Below are 16,842 nucleotides of genomic sequence, written 5' to 3'. Positions count from 1 at the left end.
TGCGTCTAGTTACGGTGCCTCGCCCTGGAAGCAGCGTGGCAAAGCGTTCGGATGTGCTGGCGGGCAGGGCGCCTGCAGCAGATTCGCTTCGGCCTCTGGTGGCAGCAGGGGCGGCAACGGATCACGACACAGGAAGCCTGCAGCGCAGTGCGGTGGTGGTGTAACGGTCAGCATGGTTGCTTCCCAAGCAGTTGATCCGGGTTCGATTCCCGGCCACCGCAGGAGCATTGTCATTTTTGCGTAGCGCAATAGTGTGTGTTCAACACCATGCGATCCTCGAAATTGCCAAGTGTCGCGCACCAAGTAATATCTGCTCGTCTCTCGCCTCGTTCCAGCTACGTGGGCGGGTCCTTCAGTTGATTTCACTTCATCGTGTGTCGACTTGGCCCGACTTTGCTCGACTGCCGCTCGCTGCCGCTCGGCAGTGGGGCCGATATGACAGGCGAAGTACGACAATCGGCTGCGAGAAATAAGGTAATCAAGAGTACCTTTCCTTTTCAATACGAAAAGCTAAATTTTCATTTACAAATTTCGGAAATCTCACTGCTTCGCTACGGTGTTATCTACGATATTTGAGAAATTATCTGTGGATTCGTACGGTTGTGTTATTGCCAAAGTCGTTCTGGCACTTAACTTCGCTCTTTTTGCAAACAACCTCTTTAAATTTTGGATCATATGTTCGTTAACGTAATTTAAATTGCTGAGGGAGGCACCATAGCACAACAACACCGTAACACAAAAGGGGGAGGGTGGGGGTGAAAGTGGAAAGGTCCAATAGCACGCAGAGTTCCCGCCTATCACCCATCAAATCACTAACCACGCCCACCTCTGCTTAACTTCATTAATCGAAAGGGAGCCGGCCGTTGACGACAACTGAGTGAAACGTTCAGACTTGTAGCTCGATGTGCAGGTAATTTTGGAATCTGCCTGGCAGAGTCTCGCAGAAGACTGCATTTCCTGTTAGCGAAGAAAATGGAATGGCCTGTGGAGGGATCGAACCCATGACCGTGTTACTAGCACGACGCTATAGCCCACTGAGCTAACGGGCCACGCAACACTGTCGCATCAGCAGTCCAAAACCGCAAAACCATCTCCTCTTCCTTCAAAGCGGCCCCGCCATTCACGTGAGCATGTATCTCTTTTTCTTGACTTTCTCTCAACTTATACTTGGAACCCAGAGCAGCAACACCACGAAGACGAAAAACGGCCGTGACAGGTTTTCTCATCCCAGCCCAGAAAATTCACATTCCGGTACCGGGAATCGAAGCCGGGCCTCCTGGGTGAAAGCCAGGTATCCTAGCCACTAGACCATACCGGACATACCTCAAGTATCCACTACGTGTGTATGCGTCGAGAAATACTTCTCCTCCACGCAACTTCACGGCCGAATCTGGCGCCAACGCTGAACTCTGTCCGCCGCCACGATCCCGCTTACTCACTCCCAAAGCGCCCAAGTCATACTACACAAACATCGCTTTCAGTCTCGAGTGCAACTAGTAAAACTGTAATTAGTAATAACTGGAAACAAACACTCTCACGTTGACGCAAAGAAGCCTAGGTGGTAATAAACGGCAAATACGGCCTTACCTCGCAAAAGCTATGCTGTGCGTTTCACCGTCGTGGAGAGAAAATGAGATGGCTGAGGTGAGGATCGAACGTACGCCCTTAAGAAGAGGCCACGCGCTGCCCACTGCGCCAGGGAGGCACACAGGAATACTCGCCACCGCCAGCCTCACTAAGTAGTTCTAATTTCAGAATTCTTTTCCCACCATGCCGAACACGAAACGGTGGACTTCTCAGCGGAAGTCAATCCTGCGTCTAGTTACGGTGCCTCGCCCTGGAAGCAGCGTGGCAAAGCGTTCGGATGTGCTGGCGGGCAGGGCGCCTGCAGCAGATTCGCTTCGGCCTCTGGTGGCAGCAGGGGCGGCAACGGATCACGACACAGGAAGCCTGCAGCGCAGTGCGGTGGTGGTGTAACGGTCAGCATGGTTGCTTCCCAAGCAGTTGATCCGGGTTCGATTCCCGGCCACCGCAGGAGCATTGTCATTTTTGCGTAGCGCAATAGTGTGTGTTCAACACCATGCGATCCTCGAAATTGCCAAGTGTCGCGCACCAAGTAATATCTGCTCGTCTCTCGCCTCGTTCCAGCTACGTGGGCGGGTCCTTCAGTTGATTTCACTTCATCGTGTGTCGACTTGGCCCGACTTTGCTCGACTGCCGCTCGCTGCCGCTCGGCAGTGGGGCCGATATGACAGGCGAAGTACGACAATCGGCTGCGAGAAATAAGGTAATCAAGAGTACCTTTCCTTTTCAATACGAAAAGCTAAATTTTCATTTACAAATTTCGGAAATCTCACTGCTTCGCTACGGTGTTATCTACGATATTTGAGAAATTATCTGTGGATTCGTACGGTTGTGTTATTGCCAAAGTCGTTCTGGCACTTAACTTCGCTCTTTTTGCAAACAACCTCTTTAAATTTTGGATCATATGTTCGTTAACGTAATTTAAATTGCTGAGGGAGGCACCATAGCACAACAACACTGTAACACAAAAGGGGGAGGGTGGGGGTGAAAGTGGAAAGGTCCAATAGCACGCAGAGTTCCCGCCTATCACCCATCAAATCACTAACCACGCCCACCTCTGCTTAACTTCATTAATCGAAAGGGAGCCGGCCGTTGACGACAACTGAGTGAAACGTTCAGACTTGTAGCTCGATGTGCAGGTAATTTTGGAATCTGCCTGGCAGAGTCTCGCAGAAGACTGCATTTCCTGTTAGCGAAGAAAATGGAATGGCCTGTGGAGGGATCGAACCCATGACCGTGTTACTAGCACGACGCTATAGCCCACTGAGCTAACGGGCCACGCAACACTGTCGCATCAGCAGTCCAAAACCGCAAAACCATCTCCTCTTCCTTCAAAGCGGCCCCGCCATTCACGTGAGCATGTATCTCTTTTTCTTGACTTTCTCTCAACTTATACTTGGAACCCAGAGCAGCAACACCACGAAGACGAAAAACGGCCGTGACAGGTTTTCTCATCCCAGCCCAGAAAATTCACATTCCGGTACCGGGAATCGAAGCCGGGCCTCCTGGGTGAAAGCCAGGTATCCTAGCCACTAGACCATACCGGACATACCTCAAGTATCCACTACGTGTGTATGCGTCGAGAAATACTTCTCCTCCACGCAACTTCACGGCCGAATCTGGCGCCAACGCTGAACTCTGTCCGCCGCCACGATCCCGCTTACTCACTCCCAAAGCGCCCAAGTCATACTACACAAACATCGCTTTCAGTCTCGAGTGCAACTAGTAAAACTGTAATTAGTAATAACTGGAAACAAACACTCTCACGTTGACGCAAAGAAGCCTAGGTGGTAATAAACGGCAAATACGGCCTTACCTCGCAAAAGCTATGCTGTGCGTTTCACCGTCGTGGAGAGAAAATGAGATGGCTGAGGTGAGGATCGAACGTACGCCCTTAAGAAGAGGCCACGCGCTGCCCACTGCGCCAGGGAGGCACACAGGAATACTCGCCACCGCCAGCCTCACTAAGTAGTTCTAATTTCAGAATTCTTTTCCCACCATGCCGAACACGAAACGGTGGACTTCTCAGCGGAAGTCAATCCTGCGTCTAGTTACGGTGCCTCGCCCTGGAAGCAGCGTGGCAAAGCGTTCGGATGTGCTGGCGGGCAGGGCGCCTGCAGCAGATTCGCTTCGGCCTCTGGTGGCAGCAGGGGCGGCAACGGATCACGACACAGGAAGCCTGCAGCGCAGTGCGGTGGTGGTGTAACGGTCAGCATGGTTGCTTCCCAAGCAGTTGATCCGGGTTCGATTCCCGGCCACCGCAGGAGCATTGTCATTTTTGCGTAGCGCAATAGTGTGTGTTCAACACCATGCGATCCTCGAAATTGCCAAGTGTCGCGCACCAAGTAATATCTGCTCGTCTCTCGCCTCGTTCCAGCTACGTGGGCGGGTCCTTCAGTTGATTTCACTTCATCGTGTGTCGACTTGGCCCGACTTTGCTCGACTGCCGCTCGCTGCCGCTCGGCAGTGGGGCCGATATGACAGGCGAAGTACGACAATCGGCTGCGAGAAATAAGGTAATCAAGAGTACCTTTCCTTTTCAATACGAAAAGCTAAATTTTCATTTACAAATTTCGGAAATCTCACTGCTTCGCTACGGTGTTATCTACGATATTTGAGAAATTATCTGTGGATTCGTACGGTTGTGTTATTGCCAAAGTCGTTCTGGCACTTAACTTCGCTCTTTTTGCAAACAACCTCTTTAAATTTTGGATCATATGTTCGTTAACGTAATTTAAATTGCTGAGGGAGGCACCATAGCACAACAACACCGTAACACAAAAGGGGGAGGGTGGGGGTGAAAGTGGAAAGGTCCAATAGCACGCAGAGTTCCCGCCTATCACCCATCAAATCACTAACCACGCCCACCTCTGCTTAACTTCATTAATCGAAAGGGAGCCGGCCGTTGACGACAACTGAGTGAAACGTTCAGACTTGTAGCTCGATGTGCAGGTAATTTTGGAATCTGCCTGGCAGAGTCTCGCAGAAGACTGCATTTCCTGTTAGCGAAGAAAATGGAATGGCCTGTGGAGGGATCGAACCCATGACCGTGTTACTAGCACGACGCTATAGCCCACTGAGCTAACGGGCCACGCAACACTGTCGCATCAGCAGTCCAAAACCGCAAAACCATCTCCTCTTCCTTCAAAGCGGCCCCGCCATTCACGTGAGCATGTATCTCTTTTTCTTGACTTTCTCTCAACTTATACTTGGAACCCAGAGCAGCAACACCACGAAGACGAAAAACGGCCGTGACAGGTTTTCTCATCCCAGCCCAGAAAATTCACATTCCGGTACCGGGAATCGAAGCCGGGCCTCCTGGGTGAAAGCCAGGTATCCTAGCCACTAGACCATACCGGACATACCTCAAGTATCCACTACGTGTGTATGCGTCGAGAAATACTTCTCCTCCACGCAACTTCACGGCCGAATCTGGCGCCAACGCTGAACTCTGTCCGCCGCCACGATCCCGCTTACTCACTCCCAAAGCGCCCAAGTCATACTACACAAACATCGCTTTCAGTCTCGAGTGCAACTAGTAAAACTGTAATTAGTAATAACTGGAAACAAACACTCTCACGTTGACGCAAAGAAGCCTAGGTGGTAATAAACGGCAAATACGGCCTTACCTCGCAAAAGCTATGCTGTGCGTTTCACCGTCGTGGAGAGAAAATGAGATGGCTGAGGTGAGGATCGAACGTACGCCCTTAAGAAGAGGCCACGCGCTGCCCACTGCGCCAGGGAGGCACACAGGAATACTCGCCACCGCCAGCCTCACTAAGTAGTTCTAATTTCAGAATTCTTTTCCCACCATGCCGAACACGAAACGGTGGACTTCTCAGCGGAAGTCAATCCTGCGTCTAGTTACGGTGCCTCGCCCTGGAAGCAGCGTGGCAAAGCGTTCGGATGTGCTGGCGGGCAGGGCGCCTGCAGCAGATTCGCTTCGGCCTCTGGTGGCAGCAGGGGCGGCAACGGATCACGACACAGGAAGCCTGCAGCGCAGTGCGGTGGTGGTGTAACGGTCAGCATGGTTGCTTCCCAAGCAGTTGATCCGGGTTCGATTCCCGGCCACCGCAGGAGCATTGTCATTTTTGCGTAGCGCAATAGTGTGTGTTCAACACCATGCGATCCTCGAAATTGCCAAGTGTCGCGCACCAAGTAATATCTGCTCGTCTCTCGCCTCGTTCCAGCTACGTGGGCGGGTCCTTCAGTTGATTTCACTTCATCGTGTGTCGACTTGGCCCGACTTTGCTCGACTGCCGCTCGCTGCCGCTCGGCAGTGGGGCCGATATGACAGGCGAAGTACGACAATCGGCTGCGAGAAATAAGGTAATCAAGAGTACCTTTCCTTTTCAATACGAAAAGCTAAATTTTCATTTACAAATTTCGGAAATCTCACTGCTTCGCTACGGTGTTATCTACGATATTTGAGAAATTATCTGTGGATTCGTACGGTTGTGTTATTGCCAAAGTCGTTCTGGCACTTAACTTCGCTCTTTTTGCAAACAACCTCTTTAAATTTTGGATCATATGTTCGTTAACGTAATTTAAATTGCTGAGGGAGGCACCATAGCACAACAACACTGTAACACAAAAGGGGGAGGGTGGGGGTGAAAGTGGAAAGGTCCAATAGCACGCAGAGTTCCCGCCTATCACCCATCAAATCACTAACCACGCCCACCTCTGCTTAACTTCATTAATCGAAAGGGAGCCGGCCGTTGACGACAACTGAGTGAAACGTTCAGACTTGTAGCTCGATGTGCAGGTAATTTTGGAATCTGCCTGGCAGAGTCTCGCAGAAGACTGCATTTCCTGTTAGCGAAGAAAATGGAATGGCCTGTGGAGGGATCGAACCCATGACCGTGTTACTAGCACGACGCTATAGCCCACTGAGCTAACGGGCCACGCAACACTGTCGCATCAGCAGTCCAAAACCGCAAAACCATCTCCTCTTCCTTCAAAGCGGCCCCGCCATTCACGTGAGCATGTATCTCTTTTTCTTGACTTTCTCTCAACTTATACTTGGAACCCAGAGCAGCAACACCACGAAGACGAAAAACGGCCGTGACAGGTTTTCTCATCCCAGCCCAGAAAATTCACATTCCGGTACCGGGAATCGAAGCCGGGCCTCCTGGGTGAAAGCCAGGTATCCTAGCCACTAGACCATACCGGACATACCTCAAGTATCCACTACGTGTGTATGCGTCGAGAAATACTTCTCCTCCACGCAACTTCACGGCCGAATCTGGCGCCAACGCTGAACTCTGTCCGCCGCCACGATCCCGCTTACTCACTCCCAAAGCGCCCAAGTCATACTACACAAACATCGCTTTCAGTCTCGAGTGCAACTAGTAAAACTGTAATTAGTAATAACTGGAAACAAACACTCTCACGTTGACGCAAAGAAGCCTAGGTGGTAATAAACGGCAAATACGGCCTTACCTCGCAAAAGCTATGCTGTGCGTTTCACCGTCGTGGAGAGAAAATGAGATGGCTGAGGTGAGGATCGAACGTACGCCCTTAAGAAGAGGCCACGCGCTGCCCACTGCGCCAGGGAGGCACACAGGAATACTCGCCACCGCCAGCCTCACTAAGTAGTTCTAATTTCAGAATTCTTTTCCCACCATGCCGAACACGAAACGGTGGACTTCTCAGCGGAAGTCAATCCTGCGTCTAGTTACGGTGCCTCGCCCTGGAAGCAGCGTGGCAAAGCGTTCGGATGTGCTGGCGGGCAGGGCGCCTGCAGCAGATTCGCTTCGGCCTCTGGTGGCAGCAGGGGCGGCAACGGATCACGACACAGGAAGCCTGCAGCGCAGTGCGGTGGTGGTGTAACGGTCAGCATGGTTGCTTCCCAAGCAGTTGATCCGGGTTCGATTCCCGGCCACCGCAGGAGCATTGTCATTTTTGCGTAGCGCAATAGTGTGTGTTCAACACCATGCGATCCTCGAAATTGCCAAGTGTCGCGCACCAAGTAATATCTGCTCGTCTCTCGCCTCGTTCCAGCTACGTGGGCGGGTCCTTCAGTTGATTTCACTTCATCGTGTGTCGACTTGGCCCGACTTTGCTCGACTGCCGCTCGCTGCCGCTCGGCAGTGGGGCCGATATGACAGGCGAAGTACGACAATCGGCTGCGAGAAATAAGGTAATCAAGAGTACCTTTCCTTTTCAATACGAAAAGCTAAATTTTCATTTACAAATTTCGGAAATCTCACTGCTTCGCTACGGTGTTATCTACGATATTTGAGAAATTATCTGTGGATTCGTACGGTTGTGTTATTGCCAAAGTCGTTCTGGCACTTAACTTCGCTCTTTTTGCAAACAACCTCTTTAAATTTTGGATCATATGTTCGTTAACGTAATTTAAATTGCTGAGGGAGGCACCATAGCACAACAACACCGTAACACAAAAGGGGGAGGGTGGGGGTGAAAGTGGAAAGGTCCAATAGCACGCAGAGTTCCCGCCTATCACCCATCAAATCACTAACCACGCCCACCTCTGCTTAACTTCATTAATCGAAAGGGAGCCGGCCGTTGACGACAACTGAGTGAAACGTTCAGACTTGTAGCTCGATGTGCAGGTAATTTTGGAATCTGCCTGGCAGAGTCTCGCAGAAGACTGCATTTCCTGTTAGCGAAGAAAATGGAATGGCCTGTGGAGGGATCGAACCCATGACCGTGTTACTAGCACGACGATATAGCCCACTGAGCTAACGGGCCACGCAACACTGTCGCATCAGCAGTCCAAAACCGCAAAACCATCTCCTCTTCCTTCAAAGCGGCCCCGCCATTCACGTGAGCATGTATCTCTTTTTCTTGACTTTCTCTCAACTTATACTTGGAACCCAGAGCAGCAACACCACGAAGACGAAAAACGGCCGTGACAGGTTTTCTCATCCCAGCCCAGAAAATTCACATTCCGGTACCGGGAATCGAAGCCGGGCCTCCTGGGTGAAAGCCAGGTATCCTAGCCACTAGACCATACCGGACATACCTCAAGTATCCACTACGTGTGTATGCGTCGAGAAATACTTCTCCTCCACGCAACTTCACGGCCGAATCTGGCGCCAACGCTGAACTCTGTCCGCCGCCACGATCCCGCTTACTCACTCCCAAAGCGCCCAAGTCATACTACACAAACATCGCTTTCAGTCTCGAGTGCAACTAGTAAAACTGTAATTAGTAATAACTGGAAACAAACACTCTCACGTTGACGCAAAGAAGCCTAGGTGATAATAAACGGCAAATACGGCCTTACCTCGCAAAAGCTATGCTGTGCGTTTCACCGTCGTGGAGAGAAAATGAGATGGCTGAGGTGAGGATCGAACGTACGCCCTTAAGAAGAGGCCACGCGCTGCCCACTGCGCCAGGGAGGCACACAGGAATACTCGCCACCGCCAGCCTCACTAAGTAGTTCTAATTTCAGAATTCTTTTCCCACCATGCCGAACACGAAACGGTGGACTTCTCAGCGGAAGTCAATCCTGCGTCTAGTTACGGTGCCTCGCCCTGGAAGCAGCGTGGCAAAGCGTTCGGATGTGCTGGCGGGCAGGGCGCCTGCAGCAGATTCGCTTCGGCCTCTGGTGGCAGCAGGGGCGGCAACGGATCACGACACAGGAAACCTGCAGCGCAGTGCGGTGGTGGTGTAACGGTCAGCATGGTTGCTTCCCAAGCAGTTGATCCGGGTTCGATTCCCGGCCACCGCAGGAGCATTGTCATTTTTGCGTAGCGCAATAGTGTGTGTTCAACACCATGCGATCCTCGAAATTGCCAAGTGTCGCGCACCAAGTAATATCTGCTCGTCTCTCGCCTCGTTCCAGCTACGTGGGCGGGTCCTTCAGTTGATTTCACTTCATCGTGTGTCGACTTGGCCCGACTTTGCTCGACTGCCGCTCGCTGCCGCTCGGCAGTGGGGCCGATATGACAGGCGAAGTACGACAATCGGCTGCGAGAAATAAGGTAATCAAGAGTACCTTTCCTTTTCAATACGAAAAGCTAAATTTTCATTTACAAATTTCGGAAATCTCACTGCTTCGCTACGGTGTTATCTACGATATTTGAGAAATTATCTGTGGATTCGTACGGTTGTGTTATTGCCAAAGTCGTTCTGGCACTTAACTTCGCTCTTTTTGCAAACAACCTCTTTAAATTTTGGATCATATGTTCGTTAACGTAATTTAAATTGCTGAGGGAGGCACCATAGCACAACAACACCGTAACACAAAAGGGGGAGGGTGGGGGTGAAAGTGGAAAGGTCCAATAGCACGCAGAGTTCCCGCCTATCACCCATCAAATCACTAACCACGCCCACCTCTGCTTAACTTCATTAATCGAAAGGGAGCCGGCCGTTGACGACAACTGAGTGAAACGTTCAGACTTGTAGCTCGATGTGCAGGTAATTTTGGAATCTGCCTGGCAGAGTCTCGCAGAAGACTGCATTTCCTGTTAGCGAAGAAAATGGAATGGCCTGTGGAGGGATCGAACCCATGACCGTGTTACTAGCACGACGCTATAGCCCACTGAGCTAACGGGCCACGCAACACTGTCGCATCAGCAGTCCAAAACCGCAAAACCATCTCCTCTTCCTTCAAAGCGGCCCCGCCATTCACGTGAGCATGTATCTCTTTTTCTTGACTTTCTCTCAACTTATACTTGGAACCCAGAGCAGCAACACCACGAAGACGAAAAACGGCCGTGACAGGTTTTCTCATCCCAGCCCAGAAAATTCACATTCCGGTACCGGGAATCGAAGCCGGGCCTCCTGGGTGAAAGCCAGGTATCCTAGCCACTAGACCATACCGGACATACCTCAAGTATCCACTACGTGTGTATGCGTCGAGAAATACTTCTCCTCCACGCAACTTCACGGCCGAATCTGGCGCCAACGCTGAACTCTGTCCGCCGCCACGATCCCGCTTACTCACTCCCAAAGCGCCCAAGTCATACTACACAAACATCGCTTTCAGTCTCGAGTGCAACTAGTAAAACTGTAATTAGTAATAACTGGAAACAAACACTCTCACGTTGACGCAAAGAAGCCTAGGTGATAATAAACGGCAAATACGGCCTTACCTCGCAAAAGCTATGCTGTGCGTTTCACCGTCGTGGAGAGAAAATGAGATGGCTGAGGTGAGGATCGAACGTACGCCCTTAAGAAGAGGCCACGCGCTGCCCACTGCGCCAGGGAGGCACACAGGAATACTCGCCACCGCCAGCCTCACTAAGTAGTTCTAATTTCAGAATTCTTTTCCCACCATGCCGAACACGAAACGGTGGACTTCTCAGCGGAAGTCAATCCTGCGTCTAGTTACGGTGCCTCGCCCTGGAAGCAGCGTGGCAAAGCGTTCGGATGTGCTGGCGGGCAGGGCGCCTGCAGCAGATTCGCTTCGGCCTCTGGTGGCAGCAGGGGCGGCAACGGATCACGACACAGGAAACCTGCAGCGCAGTGCGGTGGTGGTGTAACGGTCAGCATGGTTGCTTCCCAAGCAGTTGATCCGGGTTCGATTCCCGGCCACCGCAGGAGCATTGTCATTTTTGCGTAGCGCAATAGTGTGTGTTCAACACCATGCGATCCTCGAAATTGCCAAGTGTCGCGCACCAAGTAATATCTGCTCGTCTCTCGCCTCGTTCCAGCTACGTGGGCGGGTCCTTCAGTTGATTTCACTTCATCGTGTGTCGACTTGGCCCGACTTTGCTCGACTGCCGCTCGCTGCCGCTCGGCAGTGGGGCCGATATGACAGGCGAAGTACGACAATCGGCTGCGAGAAATAAGGTAATCAAGAGTACCTTTCCTTTTCAATACGAAAAGCTAAATTTTCATTTACAAATTTCGGAAATCTCACTGCTTCGCTACGGTGTTATCTACGATATTTGAGAAATTATCTGTGGATTCGTACGGTTGTGTTATTGCCAAAGTCGTTCTGGCACTTAACTTCGCTCTTTTTGCAAACAACCTCTTTAAATTTTGGATCATATGTTCGTTAACGTAATTTAAATTGCTGAGGGAGGCACCATAGCACAACAACACCGTAACACAAAAGGGGGAGGGTGGGGGTGAAAGTGGAAAGGTCCAATAGCACGCAGAGTTCCCGCCTATCACCCATCAAATCACTAACCACGCCCACCTCTGCTTAACTTCATTAATCGAAAGGGAGCCGGCCGTTGACGACAACTGAGTGAAACGTTCAGACTTGTAGCTCGATGTGCAGGTAATTTTGGAATCTGCCTGGCAGAGTCTCGCAGAAGACTGCATTTCCTGTTAGCGAAGAAAATGGAATGGCCTGTGGAGGGATCGAACCCATGACCGTGTTACTAGCACGACGCTATAGCCCACTGAGCTAACGGGCCACGCAACACTGTCGCATCAGCAGTCCAAAACCGCAAAACCATCTCCTCTTCCTTCAAAGCGGCCCCGCCATTCACGTGAGCATGTATCTCTTTTTCTTGACTTTCTCTCAACTTATACTTGGAACCCAGAGCAGCAACACCACGAAGACGAAAAACGGCCGTGACAGGTTTTCTCATCCCAGCCCAGAAAATTCACATTCCGGTACCGGGAATCGAAGCCGGGCCTCCTGGGTGAAAGCCAGGTATCCTAGCCACTAGACCATACCGGACATACCTCAAGTATCCACTACGTGTGTATGCGTCGAGAAATACTTCTCCTCCACGCAACTTCACGGCCGAATCTGGCGCCAACGCTGAACTCTGTCCGCCGCCACGATCCCGCTTACTCACTCCCAAAGCGCCCAAGTCATACTACACAAACATCGCTTTCAGTCTCGAGTGCAACTAATAAAACTGTAATTAGTAATAACTGGAAACAAACACTCTCACGTTGACGCAAAGAAGCCTAGGTGGTAATAAACGGCAAATACGGCCTTACCTCGCAAAAGCTATGCTGTGCGTTTCACCGTCGTGGAGAGAAAATGAGATGGCTGAGGTGAGGATCGAACGTACGCCCTTAAGAAGAGGCCACGCGCTGCCCACTGCGCCAGGGAGGCACACAGGAATACTCGCCACCGCCAGCCTCACTAAGTAGTTCTAATTTCAGAATTCTTTTCCCACCATGCCGAACACGAAACGGTGGACTTCTCAGCGGAAGTCAATCCTGCGTCTAGTTACGGTGCCTCGCCCTGGAAGCAGCGTGGCAAAGCGTTCGGATGTGCTGGCGGGCAGGGCGCCTGCAGCAGATTCGCTTCGGCCTCTGGTGGCAGCAGGGGCGGCAACGGATCACGACACAGGAAGCCTGCAGCGCAGTGCGGTGGTGGTGTAACGGTCAGCATGGTTGCTTCCCAAGCAGTTGATCCGGGTTCGATTCCCGGCCACCGCAGGAGCATTGTCATTTTTGCGTAGCGCAATAGTGTGTGTTCAACACCATGCGATCCTCGAAATTGCCAAGTGTCGCGCACCAAGTAATATCTGCTCGTCTCTCGCCTCGTTCCAGCTACGTGGGCGGGTCCTTCAGTTGATTTCACTTCATCGTGTGTCGACTTGGCCCGACTTTGCTCGACTGCCGCTCGCTGCCGCTCGGCAGTGGGGCCGATATGACAGGCGAAGTACGACAATCGGCTGCGAGAAATAAGGTAATCAAGAGTACCTTTCCTTTTCAATACGAAAAGCTAAATTTTCATTTACAAATTTCGGAAATCTCACTGCTTCGCTACGGTGTTATCTACGATATTTGAGAAATTATCTGTGGATTCGTACGGTTGTGTTATTGCCAAAGTCGTTCTGGCACTTAACTTCGCTCTTTTTGCAAACAACCTCTTTAAATTTTGGATCATATGTTCGTTAACGTAATTTAAATTGCTGAGGGAGGCACCATAGCACAACAACACTGTAACACAAAAGGGGGAGGGTGGGGGTGAAAGTGGAAAGGTCCAATAGCACGCAGAGTTCCCGCCTATCACCCATCAAATCACTAACCACGCCCACCTCTGCTTAACTTCATTAATCGAAAGGGAGCCGGCCGTTGACGACAACTGAGTGAAACGTTCAGACTTGTAGCTCGATGTGCAGGTAATTTTGGAATCTGCCTGGCAGAGTCTCGCAGAAGACTGCATTTCCTGTTAGCGAAGAAAATGGAATGGCCTGTGGAGGGATCGAACCCATGACCGTGTTACTAGCACGACGCTATAGCCCACTGAGCTAACGGGCCACGCAACACTGTCGCATCAGCAGTCCAAAACCGCAAAACCATCTCCTCTTCCTTCAAAGCGGCCCCGCCATTCACGTGAGCATGTATCTCTTTTTCTTGACTTTCTCTCAACTTATACTTGGAACCCAGAGCAGCAACACCACGAAGACGAAAAACGGCCGTGACAGGTTTTCTCATCCCAGCCCAGAAAATTCACATTCCGGTACCGGGAATCGAAGCCGGGCCTCCTGGGTGAAAGCCAGGTATCCTAGCCACTAGACCATACCGGACATACCTCAAGTATCCACTACGTGTGTATGCGTCGAGAAATACTTCTCCTCCACGCAACTTCACGGCCGAATCTGGCGCCAACGCTGAACTCTGTCCGCCGCCACGATCCCGCTTACTCACTCCCAAAGCGCCCAAGTCATACTACACAAACATCGCTTTCAGTCTCGAGTGCAACTAGTAAAACTGTAATTAGTAATAACTGGAAACAAACACTCTCACGTTGACGCAAAGAAGCCTAGGTGGTAATAAACGGCAAATACGGCCTTACCTCGCAAAAGCTATGCTGTGCGTTTCACCGTCGTGGAGAGAAAATGAGATGGCTGAGGTGAGGATCGAACGTACGCCCTTAAGAAGAGGCCACGCGCTGCCCACTGCGCCAGGGAGGCACACAGGAATACTCGCCACCGCCAGCCTCACTAAGTAGTTCTAATTTCAGAATTCTTTTCCCACCATGCCGAACACGAAACGGTGGACTTCTCAGCGGAAGTCAATCCTGCGTCTAGTTACGGTGCCTCGCCCTGGAAGCAGCGTGGCAAAGCGTTCGGATGTGCTGGCGGGCAGGGCGCCTGCAGCAGATTCGCTTCGGCCTCTGGTGGCAGCAGGGGCGGCAACGGATCACGACACAGGAAGCCTGCAGCGCAGTGCGGTGGTGGTGTAACGGTCAGCATGGTTGCTTCCCAAGCAGTTGATCCGGGTTCGATTCCCGGCCACCGCAGGAGCATTGTCATTTTTGCGTAGCGCAATAGTGTGTGTTCAACACCATGCGATCCTCGAAATTGCCAAGTGTCGCGCACCAAGTAATATCTGCTCGTCTCTCGCCTCGTTCCAGCTACGTGGGCGGGTCCTTCAGTTGATTTCACTTCATCGTGTGTCGACTTGGCCCGACTTTGCTCGACTGCCGCTCGCTGCCGCTCGGCAGTGGGGCCGATATGACAGGCGAAGTACGACAATCGGCTGCGAGAAATAAGGTAATCAAGAGTACCTTTCCTTTTCAATACGAAAAGCTAAATTTTCATTTACAAATTTCGGAAATCTCACTGCTTCGCTACGGTGTTATCTACGATATTTGAGAAATTATCTGTGGATTCGTACGGTTGTGTTATTGCCAAAGTCGTTCTGGCACTTAACTTCGCTCTTTTTGCAAACAACCTCTTTAAATTTTGGATCATATGTTCGTTAACGTAATTTAAATTGCTGAGGGAGGCACCATAGCACAACAACACTGTAACACAAAAGGGGGAGGGTGGGGGTGAAAGTGGAAAGGTCCAATAGCACGCAGAGTTCCCGCCTATCACCCATCAAATCACTAACCACGCCCACCTCTGCTTAACTTCATTAATCGAAAGGGAGCCGGCCGTTGACGACAACTGAGTGAAACGTTCAGACTTGTAGCTCGATGTGCAGGTAATTTTGGAATCTGCCTGGCAGAGTCTCGCAGAAGACTGCATTTCCTGTTAGCGAAGAAAATGGAATGGCCTGTGGAGGGATCGAACCCATGACCGTGTTACTAGCACGACGCTATAGCCCACTGAGCTAACGGGCCACGCAACACTGTCGCATCAGCAGTCCAAAACCGCAAAACCATCTCCTCTTCCTTCAAAGCGGCCCCGCCATTCACGTGAGCATGTATCTCTTTTTCTTGACTTTCTCTCAACTTATACTTGGAACCCAGAGCAGCAACACCACGAAGACGAAAAACGGCCGTGACAGGTTTTCTCATCCCAGCCCAGAAAATTCACATTCCGGTACCGGGAATCGAAGCCGGGCCTCCTGGGTGAAAGCCAGGTATCCTAGCCACTAGACCATACCGGACATACCTCAAGTATCCACTACGTGTGTATGCGTCGAGAAATACTTCTCCTCCACGCAACTTCACGGCCGAATCTGGCGCCAACGCTGAACTCTGTCCGCCGCCACGATCCCGCTTACTCACTCCCAAAGCGCCCAAGTCATACTACACAAACATCGCTTTCAGTCTCGAGTGCAACTAGTAAAACTGTAATTAGTAATAACTGGAAACAAACACTCTCACGTTGACGCAAAGAAGCCTAGGTGGTAATAAACGGCAAATACGGCCTTACCTCGCAAAAGCTATGCTGTGCGTTTCACCGTCGTGGAGAGAAAATGAGATGGCTGAGGTGAGGATCGAACGTACGCCCTTAAGAAGAGGCCACGCGCTGCCCACTGCGCCAGGGAGGCACACAGGAATACTCGCCACCGCCAGCCTCACTAAGTAGTTCTAATTTCAGAATTCTTTTCCCACCATGCCGAACACGAAACGGTGGACTTCTCAGCGGAAGTCAATCCTGCGTCTAGTTACGGTGCCTCGCCCTGGAAGCAGCGTGGCAAAGCGTTCGGATGTGCTGGCGGGCAGGGCGCCTGCAGCAGATTCGCTTCGGCCTCTGGTGGCAGCAGGGGCGGCAACGGATCACGACACAGGAAGCCTGCAGCGCAGTGCGGTGGTGGTGTAACGGTCAGCATGGTTGCTTCCCAAGCAGTTGATCCGGGTTCGATTCCCGGCCACCGCAGGAGCACTGTCATTTTTGCGTAGCGCAATAGTGTGTGTTCAACACCATGCGATCCTCGAAATTGCCAAGTGTCGCGCACCAAGTAATATCTGCTCGTCTCTCGCCTCGTTCCAGCTACGTGGGCGGGTCCTTCAGTTGATTTCACTTCATCGTGTGTCGACTTGGCCCGACTTTGCTCGACTGCCGCTCGCTGCCGCTCGGCAGTGGGGCCGATATGACAGGCGAAGTACGACAATCGGCTGCGAGAAATAAGGTAATCAAGAGTACCTTTCCTTTTCAATACGAAAAGCTAAATTTTCATTTA

General features: G+C 51.4%; 19 non-coding genes across 19 annotated transcripts; 10 read left to right on the top strand and 9 right to left on the bottom strand.

The window, feature by feature from the left end:
- Nucleotides 1–149: 149 nt before the first annotated feature.
- Nucleotides 150–221, top strand: Trnag-ccc (transfer RNA glycine (anticodon CCC)). Its single transcript has one exon. It is a non-coding gene; the product is annotated as a tRNA-Gly (tRNA).
- Nucleotides 222–1,246: 1,025 nt separating this feature from the next.
- On the bottom strand, nt 1,247–1,318 carry Trnae-uuc (transfer RNA glutamic acid (anticodon UUC)). Its single transcript has one exon. It is a non-coding gene; the product is annotated as a tRNA-Glu (tRNA).
- A 644-nt stretch (nt 1,319–1,962) lies between these two features.
- Trnag-ccc (transfer RNA glycine (anticodon CCC)) lies at nt 1,963–2,034 on the top strand. The gene has a single exon. It is a non-coding gene; the product is annotated as a tRNA-Gly (tRNA).
- Nucleotides 2,035–3,059: 1,025 nt separating this feature from the next.
- On the bottom strand, nt 3,060–3,131 carry Trnae-uuc (transfer RNA glutamic acid (anticodon UUC)). The gene has a single exon. It is a non-coding gene; the product is annotated as a tRNA-Glu (tRNA).
- Nucleotides 3,132–3,775: 644 nt separating this feature from the next.
- Trnag-ccc (transfer RNA glycine (anticodon CCC)) lies at nt 3,776–3,847 on the top strand. Its single transcript has one exon. It is a non-coding gene; the product is annotated as a tRNA-Gly (tRNA).
- A 1,025-nt stretch (nt 3,848–4,872) lies between these two features.
- Trnae-uuc (transfer RNA glutamic acid (anticodon UUC)) lies at nt 4,873–4,944 on the bottom strand. The gene has a single exon. It is a non-coding gene; the product is annotated as a tRNA-Glu (tRNA).
- A 644-nt stretch (nt 4,945–5,588) lies between these two features.
- Trnag-ccc (transfer RNA glycine (anticodon CCC)) lies at nt 5,589–5,660 on the top strand. The gene has a single exon. It is a non-coding gene; the product is annotated as a tRNA-Gly (tRNA).
- Nucleotides 5,661–6,685: 1,025 nt separating this feature from the next.
- Trnae-uuc (transfer RNA glutamic acid (anticodon UUC)) lies at nt 6,686–6,757 on the bottom strand. The gene has a single exon. It is a non-coding gene; the product is annotated as a tRNA-Glu (tRNA).
- Nucleotides 6,758–7,401: 644 nt separating this feature from the next.
- On the top strand, nt 7,402–7,473 carry Trnag-ccc (transfer RNA glycine (anticodon CCC)). The gene has a single exon. It is a non-coding gene; the product is annotated as a tRNA-Gly (tRNA).
- A 1,025-nt stretch (nt 7,474–8,498) lies between these two features.
- Trnae-uuc (transfer RNA glutamic acid (anticodon UUC)) lies at nt 8,499–8,570 on the bottom strand. The gene has a single exon. It is a non-coding gene; the product is annotated as a tRNA-Glu (tRNA).
- A 644-nt stretch (nt 8,571–9,214) lies between these two features.
- Trnag-ccc (transfer RNA glycine (anticodon CCC)) lies at nt 9,215–9,286 on the top strand. Its single transcript has one exon. It is a non-coding gene; the product is annotated as a tRNA-Gly (tRNA).
- A 1,025-nt stretch (nt 9,287–10,311) lies between these two features.
- On the bottom strand, nt 10,312–10,383 carry Trnae-uuc (transfer RNA glutamic acid (anticodon UUC)). The gene has a single exon. It is a non-coding gene; the product is annotated as a tRNA-Glu (tRNA).
- A 644-nt stretch (nt 10,384–11,027) lies between these two features.
- Trnag-ccc (transfer RNA glycine (anticodon CCC)) lies at nt 11,028–11,099 on the top strand. The gene has a single exon. It is a non-coding gene; the product is annotated as a tRNA-Gly (tRNA).
- Nucleotides 11,100–12,124: 1,025 nt separating this feature from the next.
- On the bottom strand, nt 12,125–12,196 carry Trnae-uuc (transfer RNA glutamic acid (anticodon UUC)). The gene has a single exon. It is a non-coding gene; the product is annotated as a tRNA-Glu (tRNA).
- Nucleotides 12,197–12,840: 644 nt separating this feature from the next.
- Nucleotides 12,841–12,912, top strand: Trnag-ccc (transfer RNA glycine (anticodon CCC)). Its single transcript has one exon. It is a non-coding gene; the product is annotated as a tRNA-Gly (tRNA).
- A 1,025-nt stretch (nt 12,913–13,937) lies between these two features.
- Trnae-uuc (transfer RNA glutamic acid (anticodon UUC)) lies at nt 13,938–14,009 on the bottom strand. The gene has a single exon. It is a non-coding gene; the product is annotated as a tRNA-Glu (tRNA).
- Nucleotides 14,010–14,653: 644 nt separating this feature from the next.
- On the top strand, nt 14,654–14,725 carry Trnag-ccc (transfer RNA glycine (anticodon CCC)). The gene has a single exon. It is a non-coding gene; the product is annotated as a tRNA-Gly (tRNA).
- Nucleotides 14,726–15,750: 1,025 nt separating this feature from the next.
- Nucleotides 15,751–15,822, bottom strand: Trnae-uuc (transfer RNA glutamic acid (anticodon UUC)). Its single transcript has one exon. It is a non-coding gene; the product is annotated as a tRNA-Glu (tRNA).
- Nucleotides 15,823–16,466: 644 nt separating this feature from the next.
- Nucleotides 16,467–16,538, top strand: Trnag-ccc (transfer RNA glycine (anticodon CCC)). The gene has a single exon. It is a non-coding gene; the product is annotated as a tRNA-Gly (tRNA).
- The last annotated feature ends 304 nt before the right edge of the window (nt 16,539–16,842 follow it).

The sequence above is a fragment of the Schistocerca nitens genome, chromosome 9 (assembly GCF_023898315.1).
Source record: "Schistocerca nitens isolate TAMUIC-IGC-003100 chromosome 9, iqSchNite1.1, whole genome shotgun sequence".
In the NCBI taxonomy this organism is placed as follows: Eukaryota; Metazoa; Arthropoda; class Insecta; order Orthoptera; family Acrididae; genus Schistocerca; species Schistocerca nitens.
Note: the sequence above shows the minus strand (reverse complement) of the source record. Positions and strands in the feature narration are given on the sequence as shown.